This window comes from Aquarana catesbeiana, linkage group LG05, assembly GCF_042186555.1.
Source record: "Aquarana catesbeiana isolate 2022-GZ linkage group LG05, ASM4218655v1, whole genome shotgun sequence".
Classification (NCBI taxonomy): Eukaryota; Metazoa; Chordata; class Amphibia; order Anura; family Ranidae; genus Aquarana; species Aquarana catesbeiana.
Window position 1 is genome coordinate 253,256,017 of NC_133328.1, and position 19,697 is coordinate 253,275,713.

The 19,697-nt window shown below is 46.0% G+C and overlaps 1 long non-coding RNA gene across 1 annotated transcript in view; it reads right to left on the reverse strand.

Moving 5' to 3' along the window:
- The window catches only part of LOC141144738 (uncharacterized), a 28,036-nt gene extending 14,367 nt beyond the window's left edge, over positions 1-13,669 (reverse strand). Inside the window, exon 1 of the long non-coding RNA XR_012244452.1 lies at positions 13,577-13,669. This is a non-coding gene — a long non-coding RNA (uncharacterized lncRNA). The remainder of the gene's footprint in view (positions 1-13,576) is intronic.
- Positions 13,670-19,697: the final 6,028 nt, after the last annotated feature.

Sequence of the window (19,697 nt, forward strand, 5' to 3'; positions counted from 1 at the left end):
GTGTCAAGGTCAGGACCCCAACACCAAGCCCCCGCACAGCACAAACTCTACGAGGAGTACGCATACGAAACATGGCTAGAAAACGGTCGGCTGCTCAGAACGAAGTAACAGAACGCACTGAAGAACAGCAAGGCCTGTGAAGAGCGACCTGAAAACCAGTAACGAACAAACAAGAATACAATGACTACCTAAAGTCACGCGGAACTTGCTGCACGCACTGAAGAGCAGATACAAACCCACAAGCACAAACTGAACGGCAGAAAACGATCTGAAAGCCATGAGTCTGAAAAAGCGCGAATCGTCTCTCACCAAACTTTTACTAACACGAGATTAGCAAAAGGAGCCCAAAGGGTGCCGCGCTTGGTTCTGAACCGGCCTTTTCTAGTCTCATCGTACGTGGTGTACGTGACCGCGTGGTTGTCGATCGGAAATTCCGACAACTTTGTGTGACCGTGTGTAGGCAAAACAAGTTTGAGCCAACATCCGTCGGAAAAAATCCTAGGATTTTGTTGTCGGAATGTCCGAACAAAGTCCGACCGTGTGTACGCCCTATTAGAGTCCAAAAGCTATGGTGCCAATATTTGAAAATTGATCACACCTGAAGTACTGACGGCCTAACTAATTTCTTGAGACCCTAACATGCCAGAAAAGTACAAATACCCCCAAATGACCCCTATTTGGAAAGAAGACATTCCAAGGTATTTAGAAAGATGCATGGTGAGTTTTTTTGAAATTGTCATCTTTTCCCAAAATTCTTTGCAAAATCAAGATTTTTTTTTTTCTTTTTTTTTTTTTTTTCACAAAATTGTCATATTAGAAGGTTATTTCTCACACACAGCATATGCATACAACAAATTACACCCCAAAACACATTCTGCTATTACTCCCGAGTATGGCGATACCACATGTGTGAGACTTTTACACAGCGTGGCCACATACAGAGGCCCAACATGCAGGGAGCACTTTCAGACGTTCTGGAGCACCCAGGCCAATTCTTATATTTCTCTCCTACATGTAAAAATAATCATTTATTTGCTAGAAAATTACATAGATCCCCAAAACACACACATATATATATATATATTTTTAGCAAAGACCCTAAAGAATACAATAGCGGTTGTTGCAACTTTTTATCTCGCACGGTATTTGCACAGCAATTTTTCGAACGCGTTTTTTTGGGAAAAAAAAGTTTTGTGCTTTAAAAAAACAAAACAGTAAAGTTAGCCCAATGTTTTTACATAATGTGAAAGATGAAGTTACGCCGAGTAAATAGATACCTAACATGTCACCCTTCAAAATTGCACACGCTCGTGGAATGGTGCCAAACTTTGCTACTTAAAAATCTCCATAGGTGACGCTTTAAAATTTTTTACTGGTTACATGTTTTGAGTTACAGAGGAGGTCTAGGGCCAAATTTATTGCTCTCGCTCCAACGTTCACAGTAATACCTCACATGTGTGGTTTGAACACCGTTTTCATATGTGGGCGGGACTTATGTATGTGTTCGCTTCTGCATGTATGTGTGTGTTCGCTTTTTTTTTTTATTGTTCATTTTACTTTATTTATTTTAGTTTGACACTCCCCCCCCCCCCAAAATTTTTTTTATCACTTTTATTTCTATTACAAGGAATGTAAACATCCTTGTAATAGGAATATGGCATGACAGGTCCTCTTTACAGTGAGATATAGGGGTCAATAAGACCCCACATCTCACCTCTAGGCTGGGAAGCCTGAAATAAAAAAAAAAAAAAAAAAAACGATCCGGGCTTTGATCGTAGCGGTGAGTCGGTAGAAGCACCGGAGGGTGGCGGGAAGGGGGGCGTCCCATCTCGCCTCCTATAAGAACGATAAAGCAGTGGAACAGCCGCTATGATCATTCTTATGGTGTAGAAAATCGCCGGCTGAAAAAGCTGATATCTGAATGATACCTGTAGCTGCAGGCATCATTCAGATATCCCCGCTCAAAGTCAAGGACGTCATATGACGGTGGGAACTGGTTAAAAATTGCGGGGTATTGCGGGGTATTGCAGAGTATTGCAGAGTAGTGCAGGGTATATTGCAGAGTAGTGCAGGGTATATTGCAGAGTAGTGCAGGGTATATTGCAGAGTAGTGCAGGGTATATTGCAGAGTAGTGCAGGGTATATTGCAGAGTAGTTGTCAGGGGCATATCAGGGGCCGTCGGGCGAATATGCGTGCACGCAGGTGCACGAAGAGCCTTTCCAGGGCAGTTCTGCTGAATTCTCCAACAGGGGGCGCCAGAGCGCTTCCGTTCGCGCTAGCGCTGGTTTGGCGCCAAGGGCCCATTAAGAGACTGTCAGATGCTTCTGTCAGGTGCTGTTCGTCTACAGCTCTGCACCTGAGTTCCTGTATCCTGCCTGTTGTTGTATTGCTAGTGACCCGGCTTCGTCTGACCATTCTCCAGTCTCCTATCCGACCCGGCCTGCCTGACCTTGCTTATATCTTGTGACCCGTTGCCGAACTCCTGCCTGCCTGACTATTCTTGGATTATCCCTACTGCTATATACCTGCCTGATCTCCTGCCAAACGGACTGTCTGACCCTGTTTTGCCTGTGTCCTGTGACGCTGTCTCCAGTCTGCTCTGCCAAGCTTCTGCTCCAACTGCTGCCTTGTCATCCACCTGCCTGCCTACTGACCTGCATCAGTCTACCTGCATCCACAGCTCAGCCATCCCAGAAGGACATCCTTCCAGTTCCAGTGTCTGCCTCTGCTGGAACCTGAATCAGGCCCTCCTACCCACTGTGCTCAAGAGACCACTGTTCCCACTTCCAGTGGCTCCTGAACCAGCGTTTAAGAGAGGTCTCCTTCTTCCAGTCGGGCTCAACTACCAGGTACCTAACAGTACGAACAGCCATGACTGAGCCCGCAGGAGAGACCTCTCCCATCAAGGAGATCTGTACGCACCTAGCGGCACTTATCCAGGCAGTAAAGACTTTGCAAGACAGTTACAACAGACTGGAGGGTCAAGTGCTAAATCTTAGTGGTCCTGGAGGGGTGGCCCCTGCCTCCGCAGCTGCTCCAGCACAGGCTGCTGCACCACCCTCTGTGGTCATGATTCCACCTGAACCAAGGGTCCCTATCCCTGAGAAATTTTCTTGGACCGAACCAAGTTTCTGGCCTTCCGCAGCGCCTGTCAACTTTTTTTGCCCTACAGCCACGGACTTTCTCCTTGGAGGCTACTAAAGTGGGATTTGTCATATCCCTTCTCCAGGGGGAACCCCAGACCTGGGCCCACCGCCTGCTGGAGACCAATTCTGTTCAGATCCAGTCTTTGCCCGCCTTTTTTGAAGCTATGGCCCAGTTGTATGAGGACCCTCAGCGGACTGCCACCGCTGAGGCAGCTTCGTTCGCGCTCCAGCAAGGCCGTAGGCCGGCCGAGGACTATGTTACAGACTTTCGACGCTGGAGTGCGGACACTCATTGGAACAACGCAGCTTTACGTCACCAGTTCCGCATGGGGCTATCTGAGAGTCTTAAGGACGAGCTTGCTCGGGTAGGGATGCCTGATACCCTTGAAGAACTCATCACCCTTACCATCCAGATTGACTGACGCCTTCGTGAACGCTGGTCTGAACGTTCTCCTCAACAAACACGCCCTATGTGGATGACTGCAAAAGTTCCGGTTCCTGCCTCCCGGTATTTACCTCCTGCCTGCCCAAGTCCAGTCACCCAAACACCCGATGCTCCTGAGCCAATGCAGCTAGGACTTATGCGTTCTACCTTGACCCCAGAAGAACGGGTGCGCAGACGCCAGCTAAATCTCTGTCTTTACTGTGGTGGGGCAGGCCACTATGTGAACAACTTCCAGTAAAGACCCGTAAGTGTGTTTCTTCTACTCCGACCAGTTTATCCGCTTTAACTGCCAATACAACTCAACTTGCTCTCCCTCTCTCATTACAGCTCCAGGGAAGAACAATCCAGGTCAACGCCATTATTGATTCTGGGGCATGTAGCTGCTTTGTTGACTCTGTTTTTGCTACCCAACAAAACCTTCCTCTAAAGAACAAGACTCATAGACTCTCAGTTTTTTTGGCCGATGGGTCCCACATAAAATCAGGACAAGTCTCTCAAGAAACCCTTCCTTTATCTGCCACCTGTTTATCTCAATACAAGGAGATCCTAACTCTGGACGTTATCTCATCTCCATTATTCCCGATTATTTTGGGCATGCCCTGGCTCCGGGCCCATAACCCTCATGTTAACTGGGTCACGGGCGAGATCAAGTTCCAGTCATCCTACTGCCAAAAACATTGCCTACCTGAATCCTCTAGATCTGCTGCCACTCTACTTTGTATGGACATTGATCAAGACCTACTTCAAACCATACCAGAGGCCTATCGAGAATTTGCAGATGTGTTCAGCAAGAAGGGAGCAGATTCCCTGCCACCCCATTGTCCCTATGATTGCCCAATAGAGCTGCTCCCTGGGGCTGAGATTCCTTTCGGGCGCATCTTCCCGTTGTCTGAAAGAGAACAAGAGGCACTTAAGGTATACATAGATGAAAACCTCGAAAAGGGCTTTATCCGACCTTCTACTTCACCAGCTGGTGCCGGAATATTTTTTGTCTCCAAAAAAGATCAGACTCTTCGTCCATGTGTGGACTATTGGGAGCTAAACAAGGTTACGGTCAAAAACCGCTATCCGTTGCCCCTGATACCTGAACTGTTCCAGAAGTTGAGGTCTGCCATCATCTTCACCAAGCTGGATCTGAGAGGGGCTTACAATCTGGTCCGCACCCGGGCCGGAGATGAATGGAAGACGGCTTTCCGGACCCGTTTCGGACACTATGAGTATCTGGTCATGCCCTTCGCCTATGCAATGCTCCTGCCACGTTCCAGCATCTGGTCAATGATGTGTTTAGAGATTTCCTGGACATCTTTGTAATTGTCTATTTGGATGACATCTTAATCTTCTCCAGCTCACTCAATCAACATAGGGAACATGTCCGTAAAGTTCTGGACCGACTTCATTTGCACATAGTGTATGCTAAGGCGGAGAAGTGCGAATTTGAACAGGACGAAATTCAGTTTCTGGGATTAGTGATCTCCCCAACCGGCATCAAAATGGACCTTCAGAAGGTGTCTGCTGTGTTAGATTGGCCAGCCCTCCTGGACAAGAAGGGCGTGCAACGCTTCATTGGTTTTGCAAATTTTTATAGAAAGTTCATTAGGGGGTTTTCTGCCATCATCTCCCCCATCACGCAGCTAACCAAACAGAACTCTCGTTTCCACTAGAACCCGGAGGCTCAGGGGGCCTTTGAAGAATTAAAAAGACGTTTCACGTCAGCTCCGATCCTTAGCCATCCTGACCCGTCCTTACCTTTTATCCTGGAGGTTGATGTTTCCGAAGTGGCCGTGGGTGCTGTTATTTCTCAACGACAGGGCAACAAGGACCTGATGCATCCCGTAGGGTTCTTTCTAGAAAACTTTCACCGGCTGAGCGGAACTATGATGTGGGAGACCGGGAGCTACTTGCTATCAAGACAGCGTTGGAAGAATGGAGGTACTTGTTAGAGGGCGCAGTCCATCCGGTACTGATATATACTGACCACAAGAACCTCGAATATTTAAGATCTGCTAAGAGACTAAAACCCAGACAAGCCCGATGGGCTCTATTCTTTACACGGTTCTGTTTCCACATTACCTACCGGCCTGGATCTAAAAACGTAAAACCAGATGCGCTGTCGCGCATGTTTGACAGCCCCAAGGACTTTTCGGTACCTGACACTATTCTGCCGGCAAATAGCTTCCTACTTCTTCAAACGGATCTGCTGTCCATGATCAGGGAAGCATCATCAGAACCTTCAAGTCTCCAGGAATCCTCTTTAACATCTTGAGATGGATTATTGTGGAGAGGAAGTCAAATTTTCGTACCAGAGAGCGCTCGAGTCAAGGTACTGACATTATTGCATGACCACCCACTTGCAGGACATTTTGGGGTTCGCAAGACCCTTGAGCTGGTGCAACGCACTTTCTGGTGGCCTAATCTGAAGGAATTCTGCAGGAAGTATGTCAACTCTTGTTCCGTCTGCATTCAGAACAAAACTCCCAGGAACAGAGCCTGGGGACTACTGAGACCGTTGCCTATACCAGATAGACCCTGGAGGATGATAGCAATGGACTTTATAGTTGAACTGCCATGCTCTGAAGGATGTTCAGCGATCTTTGTGGTCGTCGGCCGGCTGTCTAAAATGGCCCACTTTGTACCCCTAAAAGGAACACCTTCTGCTGTTGAAACGGCCCGTGTGTTCATCAAGGAGATTGTCAGGTTGCACGGAATCCCAGCAAATATAGTGTCCGATAGGGGGGTACAGTTTACCTCACGCTTCTGGAGAGCCCTATGTGAAATCTTGAAAATCGAACTAGCCCTGTCCTCAGCATATCACCCCCAAACGAATGGGCAAACTGAAAGGACAAACCAGACACTGGAGCAATACATTAGGTGTTTCACATCTTTTGTGCAGGATGATTGGGTGTCCCTGCTGCCCCTAGCGGAATTCGCCTATAACAATGCCAGCCATTCTGCCACTGGTCAATCCCCTTTCTTTGCCAATTATGGTTTTCATGTATCTTTCTTACCAGATTTTCTTTCAGAATCCTCAGTTCCAGCGGTTCAGGACACAGTGCAGTTCCTCAGTCATAATAACTGGATGTTACAGGAAGCAGTATCCAAGGCACAAGCGGACAGCAAGAGGTTCTTCGATCAGAAAAGAAAAGGAGATCTAAACCTTCAGCTTGGTGATAAGGTATGGCTGTCTACCGATAATATTAGGTTGACTTGTCCTTCTAAAAAGCTTGCTCCTAAATTTATTGGGCCCTTCCCTGTAAAAAGGAAAATCAACGAGGTATCCTATGAATTGTGTTTACCTGATTCACTTAAAATCCATCCTGTGTTTAACGTATCACTTTTGAAGCCTGCTGTAGATGATCCCTTTCCTGATAGGGGCACCAGGGTCCCTGAGCCGGTCTTGGTGGACGGTAATGAGGAGTACGAAGTGGAGGCCATCCTTGACTGCAGAAAGAGATCTGGGCAAGTACAGTTTTTGATTAAGTGGAAGGGGTATGGTCCGGAAAATAACTCATGGGAGCCTGACAGTAATATTCATGCCAAACGTTTGATTCATGCCTATTTCTCTGCTCATCCTGAAAAGAAAAGTTATCTGGGCATCCGGAGGCTGCCCGTTGGGAGGGGGCAATGTCAGGGGCATATCAGGGGCCGTCGGGCGAATATGCGTGCACGCCGGTGCACGAAGAGCCTTTCCAGGGCAGTTCTGCTGAATTCTCCACCAGGGGGCGCCGGAGCGCTTCCGCACGTGCCAGTTCGCGCTAGCGCTGGTTTGGCGCCAAGGGCTCTTTAAAAGACTGTCAGATGCTTCTGTCAGGTGCTATTCATCTACAGCTCTGCACCCGAGTTCCTGTATCCTGCCTGTTGTATTGCTAGTGACCCGGCTTCGTCTGACCATTCTCCAGTCTCCTATCCGACCCGGCCTGCCTGACCTTGCTTATATCTTGTGACTCGTTGCCGAACTCCTGCCTGCCTGACTATTCTTGGATTATCCCTACTGCTATATACCTGCCTGATCTCCTGCCAAACGGACTGTCTGACCCTGTTTTGCCTGCGTCCTGTGACACTGTCTCCAGTCTGCTCTGCCAAGCTTCTGCTCCAGCTGCTGCCTTGTCATCCACCTGCCTGCCTACTGACCTGCATCAGTCTACCTGCATCCGCAGCTCAGCCATCCCAGAGGGATGTCCTTCCAGTTCCAGTGTCTGCCTCTGCTGGAACCTGCATCAGGCCCTCCTACCCACTGTGCTCAAGAAACCACTGTTCCCACTTCCAGTGGCTCCTGAACCAGCGTTTAAGAGAGGTCTTCTTCTTCCGGTCGGGCTCAACTACCAGGTACCTAACAGTAGTGCTGGGTATATTGCAGAATAGTGCAGGATATATTGCAGAGTAGTGCTGGGTATATTGCAGAGTAGTGCTGGGTATATTGCAGAGTAGTGCTGGGTATATTGCAGAGTAGTGCTGGGTATATTGCAGAGTAGTGCTGGGTATATTGCAGAGTAGTGCTGGGTATATTGCAGAGTAGTGCTGGGTATATTGCAGAGTAGTGCTGGGTATATTGCAGAGTAGTGCTGGGTATATTGCAGAGTAGTGCTGGGTATATTGCAGAGTAGTGCTGGGTATATTGCAGAGTAGTGCTGGGTATATTACAGAGTAGTGCTGGGTATATTACAGAGTAGTGCTGGGTATATTACAGAGTAGTGCTGGGTATATTGCAGAGTAGTGCTGGGTATATTGCAGAGTAGTGCAGGGTATATTGCAGAGTAGTGCAGGGTATATTGCAGAGTATTGCAGGGTATATTGCAGAGTAGTGCAGGGTATATTGCAGAATAGTGCTGGGTATATTGCAGAATAGTGCTGGGTATATTGCAGAATAGTGCTGGGTATATTGCAGAGTAGTGCTGGGTATATTGCAGAGTAGTGCAGGGTATATTGCAGAGTAGTGCAGGGTATATTGCAGAGTATTGCAGGGTATATTGCAGGGTATATTGCAGAGTAGTGCAGGGTATATTGCAGAATAGTGCTGGGTATATTGCAGAATAGTGCTGGGTATATTGCAGAATAGTGCTGGGTATATTGCAGAGTAGTGCTGGGTATATTGCAGAGTAGTGCTGGGTATATTGCAGAGTAGTGCTGGGTATATTGCAGGGTATATTGCAGAGTAGTGCAGGGTATATTGCAGAGTAGTGCAGGGTATATTGCAGAGTAGTGCAGGGTATATTGCAGAGTAGTGCAGGGTATAGTGCAGGATATATTGCAGAGTAGTGCAGGGTATATTGCAGAGTAGTGCAGGGTATATTGCAGAGTAGTGCAGGGTATATTGCAGAGTAGTGCAGGGTATATTGCAGAGTAGTGCAGGGTATATTGCAGAGTATTGCAGGGTATATTGCAGAGTAGTGCTGGGTATATTGCAGAGTATTGCAGGGTATATTGCAGAGTATTGCAGGGTATATTGTAGAGTAGTGCTGGGTATATTGCAGAGTATTGCAGGGTGTATTGCAGAGTATTGCAAGGTATATTGCAGAGTATTGCAGGGTATATTGCAGAGTATTGCAGGGTATGTTGCAGAGTATTGCAGGGTATATTGCAGAGTAGTGCTGGGTATATTGCAGGGTATATTGCAGAGTAGTGCTGGGTATATTGCAGAGTAGTGCTGGGTATATTGCAGAGTAGTGCTGGGTATATTGCAGAGTAGTGCAGGGTATATTGCAGAGTAGTGCAGGGTATAGTGCAGGATATATTGCAGAGTAGTGCAGGGTATATTGCAGAGTAGTGCAGGGTATATTGCAGAGTAGTGCAGGGTATATTGCAGAGTAGTGCAGGGTATATTGCAGAGTAGTGCAGGGTATATTGCAGAGTAGTGCTGGGTATATTACAGAGTATTGCAGGGTATATTGCAGAGTATTGCAGGGTATATTGCAGAGTATTGCAGGGTATATTGTAGAGTAGTGCTGGGTATATTGCAGAGTATTGCAGGGTGTATTGCAGAGTATTGCAAGGTATATTGCAGAGTATTGCAGGGTCTTGCAGGGTATATTGCAGGGATGGCTGAGCATGGAGGGATGGATGGATGTGACTGCAATTGTCACTGAGCAGCGCTGTGGGCACTACACATGCAGCCCACAGCGGTGCTTCCATCCGATCCCTCCCCCTCTCCCCTCGCACTGTACCAATCGGTACAGAGAGGGGAGGGAGGAACCGGCGTCATGACATGACGCCGGTTTGTTTACATGTGATCGCTCCGTCATTTGACGGAGCGATCACGTGGTAAACGGCCGCGATCAGCGGCCGTTTACTGTGATCCGTCATGGAAGTTCTCGGGTGCGCAACCCAGGGGGCGCGCAAGAGCAGGATTCTGGGATGACGTCCCACGGACGCGCTGCAGCCGTCTTTCGGCTATGGCCCGGTTGGCAAGTGGTTAATAGGAAATGGGAAAAACAGTTATTGCTCCTTTTACAGAAAACTCATGACCTAGGAAAAACACATAAAAGAAACCCGACCCCAACATTAGAAACAGAACTTCTAACTTTACGTAGGCAAACGGTTGATATATTACACTATCAGGCAAAAGCAGCACTACAATCATGTAGCAAACTCACATATGAATCGGGGGAATAAATGTGGAAAACTCCTTGCAAGAGCAGTTAGACAACAGACTATGTGCATATATACCTCAAATCATCTCATCAGGGCAAAAGAAGGTTTTATCCACACAAATTGCCAATGAATTCAGAACTTTTTTTTCTTCTTTATATAACCTCCCGAAACCACATGCCAATGACACTGCAATAGGGGACTATCTTACTTTATCTAACCTTCCCAAACTCTCAGAGGAACATGCAGCTGCCCTAGAAGAACCCATCACAATGGTAGAACTGCAATGCGCGCTTAAAAGTATGAAACCGAGTAAAGCTCCTAGACACTCCTACCGATCTTAGGAATATATATATATATATATATATATATATATATATATATATATATATATATATATATATATATATATATATATATATATATATATATATATATATATATATATATATATATATATATATATATATATATATATATATATTTTTTTTTTTTTTAAACTCTTTAACAACCTTACAGATGGTGGTCATCTACAGAGAGACACCTTAAGTTCCCACATCTCCCTCATACCTAAGGAGGGTAAAGATCCTTCTGCCTGTGGTAGCTACAGGCCTATATCACTCTTAAATATAGATCTCAAACTCCTAACTAAAATTTTAGCAAACAGATTATCCCAACACATGACAGACTTGATACACCTTGACCAGGTGGGTTTTGTCCCTACACGTGAGGCTAGGGACAATACCACAAAAGTACTCAACCTGATACATAGAGCCACTGTGACTAAAACACCATGTACTTTTCTCAGCACAGATGCTGAGAAAGCATTCGACCGGGTGAGTTGGGAATTTATGACCTCAGTTCTTAAATACATCGGACTAGGCAGCCACATGCTACATTGGATCTCGAATGTGTATTCCATACCAACAGCCCGGGTCAAAGCTAATGGAGTCTTGTCTGATCCCTTCAACATTTCTAATGGTAGCAGACAGGGATGCCCATTATCACCCCTTCTCTTTGCCCTGGTACTTGAACCTTTTCTGAATATGATACGCAGAAACCCGGATATCTCAGGGATTACTATAGATCACAGGCAGTATAAGATCTCTGCGTATGCTGATGATCTCCTATTTTCTTTAACCAACCCAATCATATCTCTCCCAAATCTAATTAAAGAATTTCAGAGATATAGGAACAAATCTAATCTAAAAATTAATTTTGACAAGTCTACAGCGATGGGCATTAACATGACGACAGAACAACTATCCCCTCTGAAGACCAAATTCAACTTTAAATGGTCAGACAGTCACTTTACTTACTTAGGAACCAATATACCTAGAGACTTAAAACGCACATTTGATTTGAATTTCCCACCAATGCTATCCAAAGCTAAAGAGCTGCTCGAACAGTGGGGCAAGGGTCTACACTCATGGTTCGGGAGATGCAATTTAATTAAAATGTGCATTCTCCTGAAATTTTTATACTTATTCCAAGCTCTGCCAATAAAGATACTTCAAACAAATACACTCCCTGTTTATAAAATGTATATGGTCACATTTGAAACCCAGACTAAAAAGACGTTACATGACTCTACCGAAACATTATGGGGGTATGGCCCTCCCTGACGGAAAACACTACTATCAAGCAGTACATTTAGGGAGGATCATTGACTGGAACAGACATGAACAAACCAAATTATGGGTTCAAGTGGAAAACAACCAGGCCAGTGTCCCTTTGAAAGGGGCAATCTGATGCTACGATCGGCTCCCCCGAGACATGACCTCACATCGATTATAGGTGCCACGCTGTCAGTGGGCTCAATAATACTAAAGACCACTTCGCTAACATCCAGACAGTCCCCTCTATTCCCCATTCTGGGTAACCCAGCGTTTAAGCCAGGACTGGACTATACAGACTATGAGATGCTCTGGGCGGCAGGTAAAGACTGTGCAGTACATTATGTAGAAGGGGATCACTGGACTTCAATTCAATGCTTGACGAATGTCAATGGTGGTTTTCAGTTACCATTTTGGAAAGCGATCCAGTTGCACCATTTCATTCATTCAATACCAGATCCTACACACTTTAAACGTGACCTGACGACCTTAGAAGAATATTGTAGAAATGAAGGTACAATATCTCGGGTACTCTCCAAAACATACTCTCTACTTAACACATCAACGGAACAACCAGATATGCTGTTTCTACGGAAATGGGAACATGATCTACAGTGTAACTTTACAGCAGCACAAACACAAAACATACTTCATTTCACACTGAAGTCATCCATCTGCACAAAAATTCAGGAGACAAATTATAAAATTCTGACTAGGTGGTGTGAAAGTGGAAACTCCTGCGCTGTCGGGGGGGGGGGGCTATGCTAAAAAGACACTGCTGCAACACCTAAGTACTGATCCAAGGCAGGACAAATGGGACAAAAGTGGGGGAAGATGGTAGTTGCACTGTGGTGAAGGGGGGGGGGGAGGGAAGCTACAAAGATGACTAAAGTGGCAAAGTGAACTAAAAAAGCAGGAACGGGCCAATGCATGAATGGATCCTACATGCTAAAAGAACATGGTGGGGATGCAGTGCAGTGCAACGTAGCTGATCAACATGACATGTTGCGGGCAGACAAAGCCTAATATATAAAGGTAATCGTGAAACAGTGACTGCTTGAATATAGCAAAACAAAAATGCATATACCAACACAAATAGGGTGAATAATGACACAATGCAAAAAAAAAATATATATATATAATGCAAGAAAAATATATGTGGGCTAGTGCCCCATTAGCAAAAACGTGCCAGATCCTGGTGAACTACAAGTGACAAATCCCTAGGACAAACATGAATATTAGTTCTATCATCCAGTCCAAAAAGCAAAAACACGTGATGAGAAACACAAAACAAGACCAATCGTGAAGGGAGGGGGGATCTTCAGTGAGGACACCTCCGTGTTTGCAAGCCGCTTACCTTACAGCTGTAAGGTGTACAGCCTGTGTTGCAAATGACCCGCAGGAGTAGACGTTCCGTGTATACAGGCAGTGACAATGATGAACATGCCAAGCGAAATATAAAAAATAAAAAGTATACAGCATGTAAAATAACTCTGCAACGACCACAGTGGAGGGGGGGCAAGACACACACAGGGGGAGGTTGCACTCACTTTCATGAAGTGAGTGTGGGCATCAATCCACGAGCGCCGAGCTCGTATGCCTCCAGGAGTGTCACCAATCTGGAATCTGTCCCCGTGCCTGGAAACTGGAATATGTCCCCGTGCCTCTCTCCTCAGTGTTCGTCAGGTAGAGTAGTGATGTACAGTGTGAGGGGGAAAGAGACGCACATAGCGTGATCCCATATAAAAGGTATATTTATTTAATAAAACAAGTCCAATCAACTTACATTTAAAACAATGCTGCAGTGTGTAGTAACTACGAGCGCCGAGCTCGTCTCCTGTTGTTTGTCTATGGCAGCGTCCCGTGCTCCAATCCTAATGCATATCATCACGTCACGTGACTTCTTCAGAGGATAACACAGGATAGAAAGCCAATGCTTATATATCGTCCCCTTGTAATGGGCGCACGGCGGCCATTTTCCCGAAGCCCGCTCTAATGTTAATGGGTGCCCGGCGGCCATTTTTTCAAAGCCCATCAATACAAAGGATAGCACACAGTGCTGTTGCCTGTTGTCAGGATGGCTCTAACAGGTGAGGTTGGAAAGAATGTACTTAGCCACAGACCAGATCAGCTAGAACATAATCTCAAACTAGATTTTAGAAACCGAAAAATAAAAACCACAATGCAACGCCCTACCAAGACGCACTATCACATATATGGAATTGTACTGAAAATGCATAACATGTGAGGTATGCGGAAAACAAAAACGTAAATAAAAATGGATAAAAATTAAATTAAAAATATATAAAATGAAAAAAAGTGTAAAAAAATGAAAAAAAAAAAATATATAGATGATGAAAAAAATAAAATTACATATACAAATAAAAATGAAATAAAATGAAAATGAAAATAATAACAATGAAATAAAATGAAAATGAAAATAATAAAATAAAAATTAAAAATAAAGATAAAAATAAAAATAAAGTAAAGTAAAAATAGAAAAAAAAAAAAAAAAGTGAGAAAATAAAAAGAAAAAATAATAAAATAAAATAAAAATAAAAAATAAAGTAAGAATAAATAATGAAAATAGCACGACGGGGAAGACGGAAAAAACGGAAAAAACGACCCAATGTAAGAAAAAAAGAAAAAAGAAAGAAGAGGAAGCTGGAGCTCGGGACGTGTCACAGACCTACTAAATGAATAATAAAAATGTACAAAAATACAAATATAAAAATATGTATAAATATATAACATTACAACCAATGTGATCTAGTAAACTAGTGCAACTAGAGGGCGTGGCCTGACCTGGCATGAAGATGGCTGCTTAGTTCTTCAGCTCCTGCTCTCACACGACCTGAACCCTGCCTAACGGAGGATCAATCGACCCAACATTGAGCTAAATTATGGGGACTGCCTCCCGGAATACATCCACCTCACGTTCCCGCTCCCCGAGGGAGCAAGCGGACAACACTGGACATAATATCCCTGAGATGTTCAGAACGAACAGGGGAAACATGGCGCCCTCCCGCCAGAGGAGCTCACAGGCCGCAACTTCCTCACAACAGGGAGCGCCGTCCCTCACACTCCCTGTCAGCCTGACGACTGAGAATGCAGCGGAGGAACAAACTCATCTCCCCCAGTTAAACATTAATGATCTGCGGATGATTGCGGCAGATATAAAGGACACCCTTGCTGCCGCCATTTCGGAGCTACGCCTGGATCTGCGCACCTTAACTGACAGAGTCGCGGCAACGGAACAAACGGCCGAACAACAAGACTTACAATTGCGCAAGACTACCCGCCATGTCGATACCCATACTCTTCAGATGAGAGACATGCAGAGGCATATCGAGGACCTCGATAATAGGGGTAGGAGACATAATTTAAGGATCAGGGGGCTCCCTGAGTCAATTGAGGGGGAACATCTGACGCCCTCCGTCACTAGCTTGTTTAACGGTATCCTTCACAGACCTCTCCAGACACCAGTCGACTTTGAGAGGATTCACCGCGCATTAAGACCCAAAGGAAGGGACACAGATCCACCCAGGGATATAATCTGCTGCCTGACTGACTATAAGATAAAGGAAGACATCCTCAGACAGGCCAGAAGCATCCCTCAAATAATTCATGAAGGGAAATCAGTACAAATATTTCAAGATCTCTCAGGCATAACTCTTCAACACCGCAGAGATCTGAAACCTCTACTGGACACACTTCGCTCCAAAGGAATCACATACAAATGGAAGTTTCCTTTCTGTTTAGCAGCCACCTCGCAGGGTCGCAATGCATTTCTTAAAGTGCCTGAGGACCTTCCCTACTTTTGTGAGGCGCTCAACATTCCGCTAGTGGAAGTACCTAACTGGTATGCGGAATTTCGCCGCTCTGCACTGCGCAGGGATCGCCCCCCCGCAGACCCCATGGAGGTTGTAAACTCAGGGCAACGAAGGAGAAGATCACCGTCTACCACTGCACACCACGGCACAAACCGCACCCAGCACCGCAACTTTAGGGCATCCGAATCCCCCACCTCAAGAAGAGCCAGACGGGATCGCTGATTCCCTGGGAGGATTCGACAATAGCTTGATAATGCCGCCAAGCCATGTTTTCACTTTTCAGTTGCTTTGTGCGGCTCCTTCGTTATGATCTCCCCCCTCATTACCACTAACTAACTTTCTGATATGAGAAAATGTGAACTGTTGACATTTTGTTTAATGACACTGGGAAAAGGAAGACAGGGAAATTCTATTGGCCACCCCGCTTCTACCATCGGATGTTGAACGCCTGCGATTTGAACTACGACACCCATGATGCCTCACGCGCACACTCCGGATATGCACACCCACTCTTGTATGGGAAGCGGAAGCCCTACACTCTACGGCCCACCGCTGTAAAAATCCCCGGCTCATCAGCGAATGGCAGCAAGCGCACCACAGCCATTGAGGCTGCCCAGCCTCCGTTCCCGACGCCTTGAAACTCACACTTGGATATGGAGCAGGATGCACGGATTACCGCCCAAACATACTCCGACTACTGTCCTGGATCGCGAAGGTAACCGAACCCTACCACCCCCACCGCGCATAGAAGAACTGCATGCCATCCGAACCTCCAGTGCCAATCTTCCATGGACGACCACCCGCTGACTCCAGGACACCTCCGCTATCCGGACACGGACCCTCCAGACATGGCTGCTCCACATCGTCGGAGCACAAGGTGGACTTTCAGAAGATCTTCCCACACTGAATCCCCGATTTGCTGGCATCCCAGGTATTGGACACTGGCACGGACTCGTCCCCCTCGAGGTACTTGCTATCATATGCAGAGGTTTATGTCTAGAAACCGTCATCCCACACACACTCTATGATTTCCCACACTATTGCAATATGTATTCATCTATTACTCTGATGAGAGATATGCCAGTGGACGGGACAAAAACACTCAAGAGGGTGAACCCTGTACACTTTCTCACCGTCATTAACCCAATGCAATATTTTGCAACAATTCTCTGGATACAGGTATTCCCCAGTTTGTGCCGCATCTTGCACATCTATTTTACTGTTGTTTTACCACATTGAGTATAACTCACTAAATGTTTTTCACATGTTACTTATATTGGGTTTACATGCTCAGGGCATGAGCTAGACAGCCCTGATGGTTACTACCAGAATTGCATGGCGCCTTGGCATTCACGTCCTGGGGCCCCCTCCAGGGCCTTATTCGGGCAGGGAGGGGATTTCAGAGAGGCGACCCTAACGTGCATGGAACCTGATAATATGACTTCCGCTCCTGTTACCCACACCTAAGCGACCAAGCACTGTAGTTGTAGTTATGTATTATTCATGCATACCCACACCCTTTCTCCTGCCCCCTCAACCTCGCCTCCCACACAAGCTGTGCAGGGATCTGCGACTTGTTCTCACGACTGAATGACAAACAACACTTCCATGCCGTACATAACGCAACCAAGGTTGTGAGAGGGAGGGGGGGGGATGAGGGGAGGGGAAAGGAGGGAATTCAAAAAAAAAAAAAAAAAAAAAAAAAAACAACTAAACACACACACACGAAAAGGGACGGACGGTCCCACACACTCCTCCTTTCTTATAACTCCATGGTCGAGAGATAGCAGGAGATTCAGATTCACATATCTCACGCCATCACAAGCCCTCTTGTGTCTGGTCTACACCAACCCCCACACAGTGGAGGTGCGTTGCACTTACCTGTATCCCACCGATCGATTCTCTTGATTAGAGATAACGGGATAGTAATTCATCCCGGTCACCTCTTCGGTTACCCCGTGGCGCTCTATACATCATAATACAGACTGCCTATAACACATATAGAGCACCAATAACCCATTCCTACCCCCCCTAACCTGTTCTGCCCCACCCAAGCGGAGGACATGGACACTCAACACGCACCCTCAGCCGAGAAGCATACAATCACGTCCCTCAATTTCAAATCCATTAATATACGCGGCCTAAATACCCCCGAAAAGAGATCCCTCCTACTCTCCTCACTGCACAAATCCAACACCCATATTGCTCTTATCCAAGAAACCCACTTTAGATCTGACGCAATCCCCAAATTACAGGACAAACATTTCCCGATAGTTTATCACGCAACCAATGACGAGGCTAAGTCCAAAGGGGTTTGCATCCTAATATCCAAACACTGTCCCCTCAAGGTCTCTAACACCCAAACCGACCCGTGCGGAAGATTCCTATTCATAAAAGGTGACCTTTATGGAAAACAAATCACTATTGCCAACTTGTACGCACCCAATGAACGACAAGTCCCCTTTTTTCGCACCACACTCCAATCACTGATGTCTTTCAGCTCGGGCACACTAATAATCGGAGGGGACTTCAATGTACCCCTCAATCCCTCTCTTGATACGTCCAATGGCCACTCATCTCTTACTTATAGAGCTCTTCGCGCCATCAAAACACTATTTAAAGACCTATTGGTGCACGATACTTGGCGCACACTGCATCCTGATGGTAAGGATTTCACCTTTTATTCCCCACCACATTCTAAATATACCCGCATAGATTATTTCTTTCTCTCTCAAAATGACCTCCCCCTACTAAAGACGACTAATATCGAACCAATGGTCCTATCAGATCACAACCCTATAACTTTGACCCTACACATGCCCACCACGAGGACACGTTCCCAAATATGGAGACTGGACAACTCCCTACTTACGGATACAGCACTCGTCAGTACGATCTCCCAACAGCTTACCAACTACTTCACTGAAAATGGAATAGGTGACACATCACATGAAACAGTCTGGGCTGCACACAAGTGCGTCATAAGAGGCATGTTCATATCTATGGCTGCACAACGACACAAACTCAGAAAAGCTAAACTAGACGAACTGTCTAACCGCATCACTAAGTTGGAACAAAAACACAAACAATCCTTAGCATCTGAAGCACTCGCAGAACTGACTCGAGCCAGAAATGAGCTTTTAGAAGTACTACACACACTTGTTAAGCGTAAATACACATTGCAACGAAAATGCTTCTATGAGTTTGGTGACAAGTCAGGGAAACTTCTAGCCAGAGCCCTACAGACTAAGAAAGCTGCCCATACTATCCACTCGATTACAGACCCAACTGGTAGGACCTTTGCCTCATCTGAGGATATTGCTAAACAATTTGTACATTACTATACAGACTTATACAACCTACGTTCCCCGCAAACGACCGCGGCCACCACCGACAGAAAGGAAGCAATCAGCAAATTCCTTTCCCAATATGCCCCTAACTCCCTCTCAACGGAGGATTCCGCATCACTAGATTCCCCACTGTCTTCAGACGAACTCATATTAGCCCTGAAACAAATGAAACCAGGTAAAAGTCCCGGCCCAGATGGACTCACGGTGGGGTACTACAGATCTTTCTCTGACATTTTAATCCCGCCACTCGTCAAGGCATTTAATAGTTTCGATCCCTCTAATGTAGCCTCGAAGGACATCCTAGGTGCCCACATCACCCTCATCCCCAAACCAGGCAAAGACACGACCCTGGTCCCCAACTATCGCCCAATCTCCCTACTTAATGTAGACGTTAAAGTTTATGCCAAAGCTATTGCCAACCGACTCCTACCACTAATCCCCAAATTAGTCTCTACAGATCAGGTCGGTTTCGTTCCCGGTAGGGAAGCTCGAGACAACACCACCAAAGCATTGAACATCCATCATTGGCTAACCACAACAAAATCACGCGGCTTCTTCCTGTCCCTGGATGCGGAGAAGGCGTTCGACAGGGTAGCTTGGGACTTTATGGAGGCAACCTTATCCTCTACGGGCCTCCCACTGCATTTCATTAGAATGATAATGGCCCTTTACACAACACCCACAGCTAAAGTGAGAGTGAATGGGCACCTGTCGGACGCCTTCT